Genomic DNA, 17,446 nt, shown 5'->3' on the forward strand with positions numbered 1-17,446 from the left:
CTGGTTTACCTACGAGGTTCGGCAGTAACTTGATCTAAAGTTACATGATCATCATCATTAGCTTCCTCACTAATTGGTGTAGTAGTCACAGGAACAGATTTCTGTGATGAACTACTTTCCAATAAGGGAGCAGGTACAGTTACCTCATCAAGTTCTACTTTCCTCCCACTCACTTCTTTCGAGAGAAACTCCTTCTCTAGAAAGGATCTGTTCTTAGCAACGAATATCTTGCCTTCGGATCTGTGATAGAAGGTGTACCCAACTGTCTCCTTTTGGGTATCCTATGAAGAAACATTTCTCCGATTTGGGTTTGAGCTTATCAGGATGAAACTTTTTCTTATAAGCATCGCAACCCCAAACTTTAAGAAACGACAACTTTGGTTTCTTGCCAAACCACAGTTCATACGGTGTCGTCTCAAACGAATTTAGATGGTGCCCTTTTTACGTGAATGCAGATGTCTCTAATGCATAACCCCAAAACTATAGTGGTAAATCGGTAAGAAACATCATAGATTGCACTATATCCAATAAAGTACGGTTATGACGTTCGGACACACCATTATGTTGTGGTGTTCCAGGTGACACGAATTTGTGAAATTATTCCACATTGTTTTAATTTGAAGACCAAATTCGTAACTCAAAGATTTGTCTCCGCGATCAGATCGTAGAAACCTTATTTTCTTGTCACGATGATTTTCCACTTCACTCTGAAATTCTTTGAACTTTTCAAAGGTTTCAGACTTATGTTTCATCAAGTAGATATACCCATATCTGCTCAAATCATCTGTGAAGGTCAGAAAATAACGATACCTACCGTGAGCCTCAACACTCATTGGATCGCATACATCAGTGTGTATTATTTCCAACAAGTCAGTTGCTCGCTCCATTGTTCCGGAGAACGGAGTCTTAGTCATCTTGCCCATAAGGCATGGTTCGCAAGCATCAAGTGATTCCAAAAGCCCATCAGCATGGAGTTTCTTCATGCACTTTACACCAATATGACCTAAACGGCAGTGCCACAAATAAGTTGCACTATCATAATTAACTTTGCATCTTTTGGTTTCAATATTATGAATATGTGTATCACTATGATCAAGATCCAACGAACCATTTTCATTGCGTGTGTAACCATATAAGGTTTTATTCATGTAAATAGAACAACAATTATTCTCTATCTTAAATGAATAATTGTATTGCAATAAACATGATCAAATCATATTCATGCTCAACGCAAACACCAAATAACACTTATTTAGGTTCAACACTAATCCCGAAAGTATAGGGAGTGTGCGATGATGATCATATCAATCTTGGAACCACTTCCAACACACATCGTCACTTCACCCTTCACTGGTCTCTGTTCATTCTGCAACTCCCGTTTCGAGTTACTAATCTTAGCAACTGAACTAGTATCAAATACCGAGGGGTTGCTATAAACACTAGTAAAGTACACATCAATAACATGTATATCAAATATACTTATGTTCACTTTGCCATCCTTCTTATCCGCCAATCACTTGGGGTAGTTCCGCTTCCAGTGACTAGTCCCTTTGCAGTAGATGCACTTAGTCTCAGGCTTAGGTCCAGACTTGGGCTTCTTCACTCGAGCAGCAACTTGCTTGCCGTTCTTCTTGAAGTTCCCCTTCTTCCCTTTGCCCCTTTTCTTGAAACTAGTGGTCTTGTTAATCATCAACACTTGATGCTCTTTCTTGATTTCTACCTTCATCGATTTCATCATCATGAAAAGCTCGGGAATCGTTTTCGTCATCCCTTGCATACTATAGTTCATCACGAAGTTCTACTAACTTGGTGATGGTGACTAGAGAATTCTGTCAATCACTATTTTATCTGGAAGATTAACTCCCACTTGATTCAAGCGATTGTAGTACCCAGACAATCTGAGCACATGCTCACTGCTTGAGTTATTCTCCTCCATCTTTTAGCTATAGAACTTGTTGGAGACTTCATATCTCTCAACTCGGGTATTTGCTTGAAATATTAACTTCAACTCCTGGAACATCTCATATGGTCCATGACGTTCAAAACGTCTTTGAAGTCCCGATTCTAAGCCGTTAAGCATGGTGCACTAAACTATCAAGTAGTCATCATATTGAGCTAGCCAAACGTTCATAACGTCTGCATCTGCTCCTGCAATAGGTCTGTCACCTAGCGGTGCATCAAGGACATAATTCTTCTGTGCAGCAATGAGGATAATCCTCAGATCACGGATCCAATCCGCATCATTGCTACTAACATCTTTCAACTTAGTTTTCTCTAGGAACATATCAAAAATAAAACAGGGGAGCTAAACGCGAGCTATTGATCTACAACATAGATATGCTAATACTACCAGGACTAAGTTCATGATAAATTTAAGTTCAATTAATCATATTACTTAAGAACTTCCACTTAGATAGACATCCCTCTAATCATCTAAGTGATCACATGATCCAAATCAACTAAACCATAACCGATCATCACGTGAAATGAAGTAGTTTTCAATGGTGAACATCACTATGTTGATCATATCTACTATATGATTCACGCTCGACCTTTCGGTCTCAGTGTTCCGAGGCCATATCTGCATATGCTAGGCTCGTCAAGTTTAACCTGAGTATTTTGCGTGTGCAAAACTGGCTTGCACCCGTTGTAGATGGACGTAGAGCTTATCACACCCGATCATCACGTGGTGTCTGGGCACGACGAACTTTGGCAACGGTGCATACTCAGGGAGAACACTTTTATCTTGAAATTTAGTGAGAGATCATCTTATAATGCTACCGTCGAACTAAGCAAAATAAGATGTATAAAAGATAAACATCACATGCAATCATAATATGTGACATGATATGGCCATCATCATCTTGTGCCTTTGATCTCCATCTCCAAAGCATCGTCATGATCTCCATCGTCACCGGCATGACACCATGATCTCCATCATCTTGATCTATATCAATGTGTCGTCACATGGTCGTCTCGCCAACTATTGCTCTTGCAACTATTGCTATCGCATAGCGATAAAGTAAAGCAATTATTTGGCGCTTGCATCTTATGCAATAGAGAGACAACCATAAGGCTTTTGCCAGTTGCCGATAACTTCAACAAAACATGATCATCTCATACAACAACTTATATCTCATCACGTCTTGACCATATCACATCACAACATGCCCTGCAAAAACAAGTTAGACGTCTTCTACTTTGTTGTTGCAAGTTTTACGTGGCTGCTACGGGCTGAGCAAGAACCGTTCTGACCTACGCATCAAAACCATAACGATAGTTCATCAAGTTAGTGTTGTTTAAACCTTCTCAAGGACCGGGCGTAGCCACACTCGGTTCAACTAAAGTTGGAGAAACTGACACCCGCTAGTCACCTGTGTGCATAGCACGGCGGTAAAACCAGTCTTGCGTAAGCGTACACGTAATGTCGGTCCGGGCCGCTTCATCCAACAATACCGCCGAACCAAAGTATGACATGCTGGTAAGCAGTATGACTTTTATCGCCCACAACTCACTTGTGTTCTACTCGTGCATATAACATCAATGCATAAAACCTGGCTCGGATGCCACTGTTGGGGAACGTAGTAATTTCAAAAAAATTCCTACGCACACGCAAGATCATGGTGATGCATAGCAACGAGAGGGGAGAGTGTGTCCACGTACCCTCGTAGACCGAAAGCGGAAGCGTTAGCACAACGCGGTTGATGTAGTCGTACGTCTTCATGATCCGGTCGATCCAAGTACCGAACGCACGGCACCTCCGGGTTATGCACACGTTCAACTCGATGACGTCCCTCAAACTCTGATCCAGCCGAGCTTTGAGGGAGAGTTCCGTCAGCACAACGGCGTGGTGATGATGATGATGTTCTACCGACGCAGGGCTTCGCCTAAGCACCGCTACGATATTATCGAGGTGGAATATGGTGGAGGGGGGCACCGCACATGGCTAAGAGATCAAGAGATCAATTGTTGTGTCTCCAAGGGGTCCCCCCCTCCCTGTATATAAAGGACTGGAGGAGGGGGAGGGCCGGCCCTCTCTATGGCGCGCCCTAGGAGGAGTCCTACTCCCACCGGGAGTAGGATTCCCCCCTTCCAAGTAGTAGGAGTAGGAATCAAGGAAAGGGAGAGAGAAGAGAAGGAAGGAGGGGGCGCAGCCCCTCCCCCTAGTCTAATTCGGACTAGGCCTTGGGGGGGCGCGCAGCCTCTCCTCTCTCTTTCCCCTAAAGCCCAATAAGGCCCATATACTCCCCGGCGAATTCCCGTAACTCTCAGGTACTCCAAAAAATACCCGAATCACTCGGAACCTTTCCGATGTCCGAATATAGTCATCCAATATATCGATCTTTACGTCTCGACCATTTCGAGACTCCTCGTCATGTCCCCGATCTTATCCGGGAGTCCGAACTACCTTCGGTACATCAAAACACATAAACTCATAATATAACTGTCATCGAAGTTTAAGCGTCGGACCCTACGGGTTCGAGAACAATGTAGACATGACCGAGACACGTCACCGGTCAATAACCAATAGCGGAACCTGGATGATCATATTGGCTCCCACATATTCTACGAAGATCTTTATCGGTCAAACCGCATAACAACATACGTTGTTCCCTTTGTCATCGGTATGTTACTTGCCCGAGATTCGATCGTCGGTATCGCAATACCTAGTTCAATCTCGTTACCGGCAAGTCTCTTTACTCGTTCCGTAATACATCATCCCGCAACTAACTCATTAGTTACAATGCTTGCAAGGCTTATAGTGATGTGCATTACTGAGTGGGCCCAGAGATACCTCTCCGACAATCGGAGTGACAAATCCTAATCTCGAAATACGCCAACCCAACAAGTACCATCGGAGACACCTGTAGAGCACCTTTATAATCACCCAGTTACGTTGTGACGTTTGGTAGCACACAAAGTGTTCCTCCGGTAAACAGGAGTTACATAATCTCATAGTCATAGGAACATGTATAAGTCATGAAGAAAGCAATAGCAACATACTAAACGATCAAGTGCTAAGCTAACGGAATGGGTCAAGTCAATCACATCATTCTCCTAATGATGTGATCCCGTTAATCAAATGACAACTCATGTCTATGGTTAGGAAACATAACCATCTTTAATTGACGAGCTAGTCAAGTAGAGGCATACTAGTGACACTCTGTTTGTCTATGTATTCACACATGTATTATGTTTCCGGTTAATACAATTTTAGCATGAATAATAAACATTTATCATGATATAAGGAAATAAATAATAACTTTATTATTGCCTCTAGGGCATATTTCCTTCAAAAAGGACTAAGGATATGTTTCTCGTTTATGGAGGAGACAAAGAGCTCGTCGTAAATGGTTACGTTGATGCAAGCTTTGACACTGATCCGGATGACTCTAAGTCACAAACCGAATACGTATTTATATTGAACGGTGGAGCTGTCAGTTGGTGCAGTTCTAAGCAAAGCGTCGTGGCGCGATCTACGTGTGAAGCGGAGTACATAGCTGCTTCGGAAGCAGCAAATGAAGGAGTCTGGATGAAGGAGTTCATATCCGATCTAGGTGTCATACCTAGTGCATCGGGTCCAATGAATATCTTTTTTGACAATACTGGTGCAATTGCCTTGGCAAAGGAATCCAGATTTCACAAGAGAACCAAGCACATCGAGAGACGCTTCAATTCCATTCGCGATCAAGTCAAGGAGGGAGATATAGAGATTTGCAAGATACATACGGATCTGAATGCTGCAGACCCGTTGACTAAGCCTCTCTCACGAGCAAAACATGATCAACACCAAGACTCCATGGGTGTTAGAATCATTAGTGTGTAATCTAGATTATTGACTCTAGTGCAAGTGGGAGACTGAAGGAAATATGCCCTAGAGGCAATAATAAAGTTGTTATTTATATTTCCTTATATCATGATAAATGTTTATTATTCATGCTAGAATTGTATTAATGGGAAACTTAGTACATGTGTGAATAGATAGACAAACAGAGTGTCACTAGTATGCCTCTACTTGACAAGCTTGTTGAATCAAAGATGGCTAAGTTTCCTAGCCATAGACATGAGTTGTCATTTGATTAACGGGATCACATCATTAGAGAATGATGTGATTGACTTGACCCATTCCTTTAGCTTAGCACTTGATCGTTTAGTATATTGCTATTGTTTTCTTCATGACTTATACATGTTCCTATGACTATGAGATTATGCAACCCCCGAATACTGGAGGAACACTTTGTGTGCTACCAAACGTCACAACGTAACTGGGTGATTATAAAGGTGCTCTACAGGTGTCTCCGATGGTACTTGTTGAGTTGGCATAGATCAAGAATAGGATTTGTCACTCCGATTGTCGGAGAGGTATCTCTGGGCCCTCTCGGTAATGCACATCACTATAAGCCTTGCAAGCAATGTGACTAATGAGTTAGTTGCGGGATGATGCATTACGGAACGAGTAAAGAGACTTGTCGGTAACAAGATTGAACTAGGTATTGAGATACCAACGATCGAATCTCGGGCAAGTAACATACCGATGACAAAGGGAACAACGTATGTTGTTATGCGGTTTGACCGATAAAGATCTTCGTAGAATATGTAGGAGCCAATATGAGCATCCAGGTCCCGCTATTGGTTATTGACCGGAGACGTGTCTCGGTCATGTCTACATAGTTCTCTAACCCGTAGGGTCCGCACGCTTAACGTTCAGTGACGATCGTATTATGAGTTTATGTGTTTTGATTTACCGAAGGTAGTTCAGAGTCCCGGATGTGATCACGGACATGACGAGGAGTCTCGAAATGGTCGAGATATAAAGATCGATATATTGGACGACTATATTTGGACATCATAATGGTTTCGGGTGAGATCGGGCATTTACCGGTGTACCGGGAGGTTACCGGAAACCCCCAGGAGGTATATGGGCCTTATTGGGCCATAGTGGGAGAGAGAGGAGAAGGGAGCAAATGAGGCCCCCCCCCAAGCCCAATCCAAATTGGGAGGGGGCCGCCCCCCCCCCCCCTTTCCTTCCTCCTTCCTCCTCCTTCCTTCTCTCCTAATCCAACTTGGGGAGGGGGGGATCCTACTCCCGGTGGGAGTAGGAGTCCCCTTGGGGCGCGCCTAGGAGGCCGGCCCCCTCCCCCTCCTCCACTCCTTTATACACGGGGGAGGGGGCACCCCATAGACACGCAAGTTGATCATTGATCTTTTAGCCGTGTGCGGTGCCCCCCTCGACCATAATCCACCTCGGTCATATCGTCGTAGTGCTTAGGCGAAGCCCTGCGCCGGTAGCTTCATCATCACCGTCATCACAGCGTCATGCTGACGAAGCTCTTCCCCAACACTCTACTGGATCGTGAGTTCGTGGGACGTCACCGAGCCGAACGTGTGCAGATCGCGGAGGTGCCGTACCTTCGGTGCTAGGATCGGTCGATCGTGAAGACGTACGACTACATCAACCGCGTTGTCATAACGCTTCTGCTTACGGTCTACGAGGGTACGTGGACAATACTCTCCCCTCCCGTTGCTATGCATCACCATGATCTTGCGTGTGCGTAGGAATTTTTTTGAAATTACTACGTTGCCCAACATGGAGAGCACATGTTGTTAGCAGACGTCCCGACTAGTCTTCGAGCTATGATGGAAGCTGAATGTACTTGCCGATTCTGAGTAGTCTTCATACTACTCTAGGTCTCAAAAATAAGAAAATAGCTCAGGGTATTTTTGCTTAACAGGACCAGAACCCCAATTGTCTTCCCAGAATGATATGGTATTGCCTTGTCCAATAATTCCTCTTGTGCAACTTTTGTATCGTGGCAACAGTTTGAGAATGCTTTTTCACCAGAAAGATCCCAGAGGTCTAGGAGTAATCACTCCTTGAGGATAGTAAGATTCCCAGATTAGTTGCACCCATGGAAGATCATGGTGATGAAGAAATTTGTGCAGATGCTTCATGAGAAGACATTTGTTGTGAGTTGCAATGTGAAGAACTCCCAATCCACCTTGATCTTTAGGGATACAAACTTTGTCCCAGGAAATAAGAGTTGTACCTCTGTCTTCCAAACCATACTTCCTCCAAAAGCAATGCCTCGGGTACTTGTTAATTTGTTTCACAATGCTAGCAGGTAGCATGAGGGGTGAATGGACATAATCGAAACAAGTTTCCAAGAGATGGTGCTACCCAGGTGTTGTTGCCAGTTTCTGGGGTAGACAAGTTTCTTCATGGGAGAATCTAGCAGAGGAAGGAATCTCAGGTTAATTAGCGGCTCAGTAGTAGCCTCGCGGGTGCTCGTTCGTGTTTGTTCCTCTTTCCTTTTTGTATATTTATTTATATTTTTGAAATATTCTAAAAATATATTCCCTTCGTCTCAGAATATAAAATGTTTTTGCAAGCTCAAACAACTTGCAAATACGTCTTATTTCGTGGGATGGAGGGACTATATACTAAAAATCAATGTAAGTTCTATAAAAGTCCCCCGTGCATTTGCAAAATGATAACATAATGTAATTATTTTGTCTGTGCAATTTTTCTTAAATTGTTAGTGCTATTCAAAAAATGTTTGTGACATTTGATAAACGCTCACCATTTCAAAAAAAATTGTCATCTATAAATAATTACAATGTAAAACTTTCACGTAATTTAAAACAATTGTTCCATACTATTAATTTTGTTTATGAGTTTTTTCAAATGCTCGCACATTTCAAAATTAAGTTGATGGCATTTAAAAAAATGTGTATACAATGGAAAGAAAATGTTTTTGTGTTTTTTACAAAAATATCCAGTATGTATTAAAAAAATCAAACATTTATTTGACAAAGTAATGTTCATCATGTATTTGAAATATGTCCGGCGTGTAAAGAAAAAAATATTCTGCGTGGATTTGAAAAAATGTACATAATGTATTTCTTTAAAAATGTTCAAGGTGCATCTGAAAAATGTTTTACATGTATTAAAAAAATGTTCAGCAACACTTATAAAAAAATTCAAACATGAATTTGAAAGAACTTCATCATGTATTTGAAAAAAATCAACGTATATCAAAAAGTTATGAAGTGTGTATACAAAATATGTACAAAGTGTATTAAAAATTGACATGTATTTGGGAAAAGAAGAAGAAGAAAAACATTCCAACAAAAACCGGAGAGAGAAACACCAAAATAGAAAAACAAATTCGGTTGAAACCAATCTAAAATCGGTGGAATGTTTCACGAATTGGTCTCAGGACCTTGCGGATCCGCTTCACTGGGCCGGCCCAGTCATTCGACGGAGGAACTCGATGTAAACATTCGAGCAGGCTATTACGAGAAATCAAAGGGAAAAAAGAGAGGGAAACACTAGATATTGGGGTGCCCACATAGAAAATGGAATCCCATTCTAAAGTTTAAGAAGAGAAGGCCGGGGCCAGCAGATAGCAGGGTATGATAGCCGGGTCTTCCAAAATGCATTTTTGTGTTTATAAAAAAGAAATGTTGTTGAATTTGTGTATAGGTGTTATCTTGCAACATTCAGCGAAATAAGTAGAGCTGGCAGAAATTACGGGACAGTTTTAATTGATAACTGATATTCTTGCTTACTAGAAGATGTTTGTTTTACACGTAGTAAGTACCAAGTAAATACGTACGTCAAGGGAAGCAAGAATCAAATCTTTAGTCAGGATCAACCAAGAAAATTGTAGGTACGTTTTCCTACCCTAGCCGCCGCCAGGAGGTGACTAGGGAGGCGATCTCTTTTCCACCAACCTCCACCGGCGAGGGCGCTGGCCCCCTCTCCCTCTGGATGCTGCTCCGGCGGCAGGAGGGAGGGGGGACCCCGTTCCATCGCTCTGTAGTTAGGATTTGGATTTGTAGGTTGTGGTGCGCCGTTGGGGTGATGGGAGCAGCGCCCGAACGAATAAATCAGCCTCAACTTTACTCCCACACCGGCGGTGCCCTTTATGGTGGCGTCTCGGAGTTGATGGCATCGTGTGTTTGCCGACCCTTCAGATCGGCGGCGTTAGGGTTTATGGATGGTGTCAGTGAGGCGGCGGCGACGACTCCATCAGGTGTGTCTCTCCTTCTGCTCTGTCCCCGTTGTTGCGGCGTTATCTCCGACGTCATGGTGGAGCAGGGAGGTTTTGTTATCCAGAAGTACGTGCAGATGGTTGTCTACGCAAGTGACAGCTGGAAGATGGTGCATCTTGTGCTGGGTTTGTGGTTGGAGGTTGACAGTTCTGATTTCCTCCTCCGACGTCATAGTCATGCGGGGGTGTCAGTTCTGAAGTTCGATAGCGTGTCCGGGACACGTTGCCCCGGTCTGATTCTTTCAATGACAATGGTTTTGCTTCAGCCAAACTACTTTGGAGGTCTGTAAAGCTGTTGATCAGCAATGGAGCTGCGTCGAGCTCGGGTGAAGAGGTGATCTGTCTCCTTTTCCTTAGTGGAGAGAGACATGCGCTGGGTTTTTTATATATGATTATCCTATCTTTTCAGTCCTGTAATGTCGATGTTTACGTGGCTTGTAAGTAAATCTTTATTTTATTAATGAGACATGTATTATTACAGAAAAAAATATCAACCAAGAAAAGCCGATTGACGCACAAGCCCTGGAATCAATGTTGGTACGGCCTGGCTTTGCTCTTTTCTAAGCGCTTTTGTGTAAGACAGTGCCACTGTCATATACGTACCATCTTCATCCTGGTTTATTGGTCATCTTCATACTTTGTGCCATATTTTGATTTTATATTTAATTAAAAAATGAAATGCATGTCATAAGAATAATATAATTAAAAACTATGTTTAAATACAAATTCAACGATATGATTTTTTATAACATGTATTAATATTTTATTAGTTGAATTTCTAGTTAAAATTTAGCACAAAACATGAGCGGGACATTAAACCAGGACGCAGGCCGTACAAGATTGCTTCGTTGCGTTCCTGTGCAAAGCCTAGCCGTCACGTTACGCTGCTGTGCTGCTGCGAGAGAAGCCGACAAGCGTGGACGAGTGCAGCTGGACCGTGAAATTCCAAAGCACGAATCCACGGCTCGATCTTCTGGAAAGCAATACGTGCACGGCCGGGTTTTGACTAGGCTGCATTTTGGACGGTGCGAGAGCAGGAAAATTATGTGATGCATGCTTGTACTCTTAGTTGCCTTTTTTTCTTTTTGAGAGTAGAGAAGCTTGGAAGGCGGCGACCGGCGAGAGCTGGCAGGTAGTACACGCCGTGGTACGGAAAGGAAGCACGAATCGACAAGATGAGATGACCTTTGTTCAATTTAGCTAATCAAGGAGTATATGGGACATGGGAGGCAGGTGTCAAAAAACGGAATGCTCACTGTTGAGAAGTCGCGTGAGAAAGTAGGGCCAAGAGCAAAGTCGGGCTGACGGGAGCATGAAAAGCCGGAGGAAAATACATGTCTGCACCGTGTCATCCTCCGTTCCTCCTCACCCATGGCTGCTACACTCGGTCTGATTCCTCGTCCGTGACTGGTCGATCCATTTATTTGAACATTATATGCAACGGGAAGCCGGGAACCTCTTCGTCGATGCACCGATCCTGCCGGAGACAGTTACCATCTATGACTTGAGCGATCAACCTGCACCACACGGGCCAACGAGTAAACAAATTAGTCGAGCCAGCCAACGAGTAAACAAATTAGTCGAGCCCAAAAATTCCAGCCGCTCTGATAATGACCAGGTCAGAAAAGAATACTGAATTCTACGCGTGAAATTAACCTTTCTGACAGATTGGCGTGCCTTTCACTATTGGGATCATATCAACGGAAGCGACTGGCGTACCTATTCAAGATCGTACCCTACATGGTTGATCTGCAGATCTAGCTAGCTTCACCATTCCACTCTCCTTTTCTCTCAAAAGGCCGTGCTGTTCAACCCGTCCGTCCGTCCTCGGCGATGGTGAAAGAGCACGCCGGCCACGCGAGAGCCTCGAAAGTCGCGCGTCGCTCTCGGAGGAGCTAGGAATATCTGCTGGTACATGCCATGGTACGGAAAGGACGCGCCAAAGAATGAATGAAGGTGATGTTCCCTTTTACTACTACCACTTGAAATGAGTGGTAGAAGCAGCTTTGGGGTGGCATAAACCAACATGATAAGCTTGTTTAGTGGATCTTCTTTCGGCAAAAGCAAAGAGGGCAGGCAGGCAGCTGGAGTCAAAGTAGGAACACCTCATTACCAATTCTTGGTGGACGATGACGAGCGGCGGTCGATCGTGCGAGAGACAGGAGCAAAGCCGGAATCCGGCCGATGGTGAAAGGCGGGAGGGAATTCAGCGGCATGAAGAGATGGGACGTGCACCGTAAATACACGGCCCGTGATTCCAGACCGTACGATGAAGGGCTGTGGTGGGCTTGGTGACAGTTTGCTGATTGTATGGATAGACCATCCTACTTGTCTTGTTTCCATTTCTTGGTCACTCTTTTGGGCGGTGCAAAAGAAAAACACAACTCGGTCGATCGACAAAAAAATTTCTTTAGGGGAAAGGTGCTACCTTTTATTAACTAGTTCGCAACCAATTTAGCCGCAATAACGTCACAAATACAATCCGAGGAAAAAAACAAGTCTTACCCATCTTATTCAGGCAGCCAACTCATCCAGCGCGTACTGAGTAGCTCTTTGATCTCCTCGACGAGAGGACCGTACCGTGATCTGTCCAGCTCATTATTCTTCAAAGCCTGCACCACCCCTTGGAAGTCAGACTCCAGGATGACCCTGCGTGCTCGAACCTCTACAGCAAGTTGGACGCCTCTCCGACAAGCCAATAGCTCTGCGTGCTCCGGATCGATGACATAAGGGAAAAATGGCATGCTCCTCCAACAAACACACCATGATGATCGCGCACGACCGCTCCTCCGCCCCCAGATCCATCAACCTTCGTCGTCGCCCCGTCGATGTTCACCTTGAGCCATCCTTGGACACGTGGTCGCCCAGACTTCGTGGGCTTCCCTCCCTGTGTGTTGACCGGTGGTGCGTGTGCGTTAGCCCAATCCTCCAGCAGTCTCCAGACACGTTCGACCAAAGAACGAGCATCCTCAACGGCCTTCCCATCTCTTGTAGCATTCCTTGCAAGCCACATGTGATATAACATCATAATCATGACACTCTCGTCATCCTCGCAAGCCGAACCAAACCAGTCCAGTAACCACCTCTTGAGCGATTCTTGTGACGAGACGAAATTTCGTGGAGTGAACACGTCGTCTCCTCTCTCCTTAGTCCTCATTGATCAATGCCCAACATTGTGCAACAAACGGACAGGACCAAAACCTATGCAGTACAGTCTCTTCTCTTTCACAAACGCCGGACTATAGACTGTGTTTTAATCTCCAAGAGCAAGTTTGCCTTTTCAATTTATTTTCTCTGTATTTGAATGATCTAGTCATATAGCGAGCGTTACTATTTGAAACGAATTAGATTCTGTTCGATCAATGATGACTTACAATTTGTTTGGCTTTGTTACTGAATCTTTATCATGTCTACTAGAATTAGGACCCATGATTCGGGTCTTGCAAAGCGTAAGACGAAACAAAGACTGGAAGTCGAGGCTCAATATCTAACGAATGCCCTCAATAGGTATTTGGGGAGAGACTCCCAATCTGAAATTCAAAAATTTTATGCAGCTAGTTTATTGCTTTGCTTTCCCTTTACCTTTTTTAGCATTAGTACTTGAAATATGCCTAAATATATAGTTTGGTGAGGTACAAATATAATGAACTTGAAATTATATAATAAATTGAGTGTATACTTTATGCATATTAGTTGTTCTGTTATGTGAATTGTTCGGAATTTTGGCCCACATTTTGGGTTTCGCCCGGGGCCCGAATTTCTAGAGACGGACCTGCTTCATGTAGTAGATGATTAGTTATCTCAATCTCAACACATCAGTGTAGTGGAAGCATCTCTTATCATAATATCGTTCAAACCATCGGTGATTACAAAGGAAGATAATTTTCACACCGCCCACATAAGCCATGCAAACAAAGAACCAATATGTACTTAAAATTGAACAAAAGTACAAAATTTTGCTAGTGACTTTGGCTACGGGTGTGGACGAGTGAACGATCACAATGCATGGGCCTCATCCATCTTTTCTAACGCGGGCATTGCCATGATTTCAGATCGGGGTGGTCCAATTTATATAAAAAATGTTTACACCATCAATACAACAAACAAACATACTAGCAGAGGCCAAGCTATTTAGCTGAGGGGGCCAATGCCCCCCCCCCCACCCCCCGCCCCATGTTTGAATGAAGTAATGAATAATTTTTATTTATGAGAGGGCTTAGATGGGAAAAAATTAGCCTTTTGCCGCCCCGCCTTTCAAATTTGTAGAATTGTAGACAAAATATTGCAAAAATTCTACACTAAAAAGTTTAATTGTTAGTTATTCATCTCAATTTATCAAAATGTTGACGCATTGTAATCAAAAGTACATGTTTCATAAATAATTTGCTTAATGGTTTTAAGAAAAAGTTCACCGTGCATTTTAAATGTTGACGCAATATAATGTTTTTGACCGTGCAAATTTTTTTTAAACAATCATACTATTCTAAAAAATGTTCGTGACATTTCAAAATATTAATGTTTAAGGAAATGTTGTGACATTAAAAAAATGTAAAAGAGTTTCCGTAATTTCAAAAAATTATTTGGTACCATTCAAAAACGTTATGACATTTAAAAAAAAGTTCACTCACTTCAAACATATGTTGCTGCATTTTTTGAAAATGTTTTTTCAATGTAAAAAAATATGTTAGTGTAACTTTTAGAAAAAAATTCAAGGTATAAAATTGATCAACATGTATTCATAAAAGTGTTCAAACATGTACTTTTTTGAAAAATGATCATCATGTATTTAAATAATGTTTGTCATGTATAAAAAAATGTTCCGCGCCGATTTTAAAAAATGTCCATCATGTATTTTTCACACATGTATTCGAAAGTGTTGAACATCTATTTGAAAAATATTTAACATTTATTAAAAAATGTTGACACACTATTTAAAAGAATGTTCATCATGTATTCAAAAAATGGTCAACGTGTATCACAAAAATATAGTGTGTATACATTAAATGTATGAAGTGTATCCAAATAAGTCCACATGTACTTGAAAAAAATACACAAAATAAAAAAGCTAAAAATCTGATGAAATCCATAAAGAAAAACACAGAGAAAGAAAAAAAAAACACTTGGAACCATTTTTAAATCGGTAGAAGTTTTCATCAACTGGTATTTTGAACCCTCCGGGAACTGCTTCCCTGGGCTCCCATGCTCAGAGACCCCCAAATGTAAACATTCGAGAGAGGCTACAACGAGAAATCGAAGGGAAAAAAGAGAGGTCGACACTAGATATTACTGTGGCGTTTAAAATAGGGGGCGTTTTTTACACATAGTGCAAAGTAACAGGCTATGGATGTCAAAGGGAGCAAGAATCAAATCTACTAGTCAGGATCAGAAAAGAAGAGAGGATTGAGGCACAAGCACGCGAGTCATCATCGGTTCGGCCTGGTTTTCCCCCTTTTCTACGCGCTTTGTACAAGGCGGTGCCACTGTCGTGTACTAGTACGTACGTACACGATTGGTCGCTGCGTTCCTGTCCAAAACTAGCCGTCACGTTACGCCCTGCTGTTGCTGCGAGAGACAACCCAATAGGCCTGCACGAGTGCAGCTGGGCAAGTTATTAACAGAAGAATTCGGCAAAAACAAGCAAGTTAATAGAAGAACACGGACGTATTGCTGCTAACGCCGTCTGGGACGACCGTGGAAATTCAAAGCCCCGTCCGCGTGCTCCAAGTGCAAAGCACGAATCCACGGATCGATCTTCTCGAAATCTCTACGTGCCCGGCCGGGTTTTGACTACGCTGCGTTTTAAATGGAGTGCGAGAGCAGGAAAATTATGTGATGCATGCTTGTACTCTTGGTTTTTCTTTTTCTTTTTGATAGAAGAGAAGCTTGGAAGGCGGCGACAGGCGAGAGCTGGCAGAGTCAGGTACACGCCGTGGTACGGAAGGGAAGCACGAATCGACAAGATGACCTCCCTTTGTTCGGTTTATCTAATCATCATCATCAAGGATATGGGAGGACAAGTTGTGTGAGAAAGTAGCGAAAGAGCAAACAGGAGCGTGAAAAGCCCGAGGAAAATATATGTTGGCACGATCGTCCTCCTCACCCATGGCTGCTTAGAGAAGTACTGTGTGTAAATTCGTGGGGGGGGGGGGGGGGGGGGGGGAACGATGGCGGTTGTTTCGGCCTGGAGCCCGTGCCCGTGATTCCGGACTGCACGGTACGAGTCCCACGTTTACACCCGGGCCTAGCCACATGCTGCCGCCAACGAGCGCTCGGATTAACGGTGTGTCTGGAGGTAATGGATGGCATGGCAGGCCGAGAAGGTTTTTTTACAGAAGCCGATGCATGACAAACGGCGTACGTACGTCGGGCAGTGCGCTTTTGCTTAAGCGGCGTTGGCGTCGGCGTGCTGCTGCACCTGCACCCGGTCTGATTCCTCGTCCGTGACCTACCGATCGATTTTATTCCAACAAACACGTACACGTGGCGTCAATGCATCGATCCCGCTGGAGACAGTTACCGGCTATGACTCGAGCGATGAAACCCTCCAACGATGAACAAACTAGTCGAGCCAAAAAATAATAATTCTCTCTGTCGATTTAAAGAAGAATTAATAGTGGAGCCAAAAAAATTAGCCGGTCTGATAATGACCACGATGGACCTCTGTACTCCTCTGAATACTGGACAGATTAGCGTGCCTTTCACTCTTGGGATCATATCAACGGAAGGGACCGGTCGTATCGTATCTATTCAAGACCGTACTCTACTAGTAGTACGTGGTTGATCGCCGTATCTCGACTGCATTAGTTTCCTTTCTCTCAAAAGGCCGAGCAGTTCAACCCATCCGTCCGTCCTCGGCGATGGCGACCGAGACACGAACCGCGAGCACGCCGGCCGCCGGGGAGCCTCGAAAGTCGCGCGTCGCTCTCGCGGTCGGCGGACGGAGTGCGAATATCTGCTTGGTACATGCCATGGTACGGAAGGTACGCGCCAAAGAAAGAATAAAGATGGGGTTCCCTTTTGCTACAACTTGAGTGGTGGTACAACGCAGCTTTGAGATGGCATAAACGAACACGATAAGCTTGTCTAGTGAGCTTAGAGCATTTCTAGTAGTATCCCTAAACCCCAAATCTATAAAAATAACTGCTTTTTTACAGTTTGAACAGAAAAAAATGCGTAGACTAGACCCCTTTAACCTTTGGACCCTTAAATTTTTTTAGAGGCCCAACCCGAAAACACATCTCCAACCTGTAGAAGTGAGGGCTTGGGAGGAAAACAGGGGTCGACCCCCAAATCGTAGCAACGACGCTTTCATCCTCCCCAACCTCCGCGCCGCCGCCGCCGCGCTGATCCGACCGCCCGCCCGCCGTCCCCGCCGTCCCGCCGGCGCC

At 43.7% G+C, this 17,446-nt stretch overlaps 1 long non-coding RNA gene across 2 annotated transcripts in view; it reads right to left on the reverse strand.

Moving 5' to 3' along the window:
* Window positions 1-11,248: 11,248 nt before the first annotated feature.
* Window positions 11,249-17,446, reverse strand: part of LOC123141302 (uncharacterized) — a 10,093-nt gene continuing 3,895 nt past the window's right edge. The window contains exon 3 of one of the 2 annotated variants that reach the window (XR_006470223.1): window positions 11,249-11,575. This is a non-coding gene — a long non-coding RNA (uncharacterized lncRNA). Of the gene's footprint in view, window positions 11,576-15,215; window positions 15,644-17,446 lie in introns of those variants that run through there. The other variant, XR_006470222.1, reaches the window with a different exon arrangement.

This window comes from Triticum aestivum, chromosome 6D (genome assembly GCF_018294505.1).
Source record: "Triticum aestivum cultivar Chinese Spring chromosome 6D, IWGSC CS RefSeq v2.1, whole genome shotgun sequence".
NCBI lineage: Eukaryota > Viridiplantae > Streptophyta > Magnoliopsida > Poales > Poaceae > Triticum > Triticum aestivum.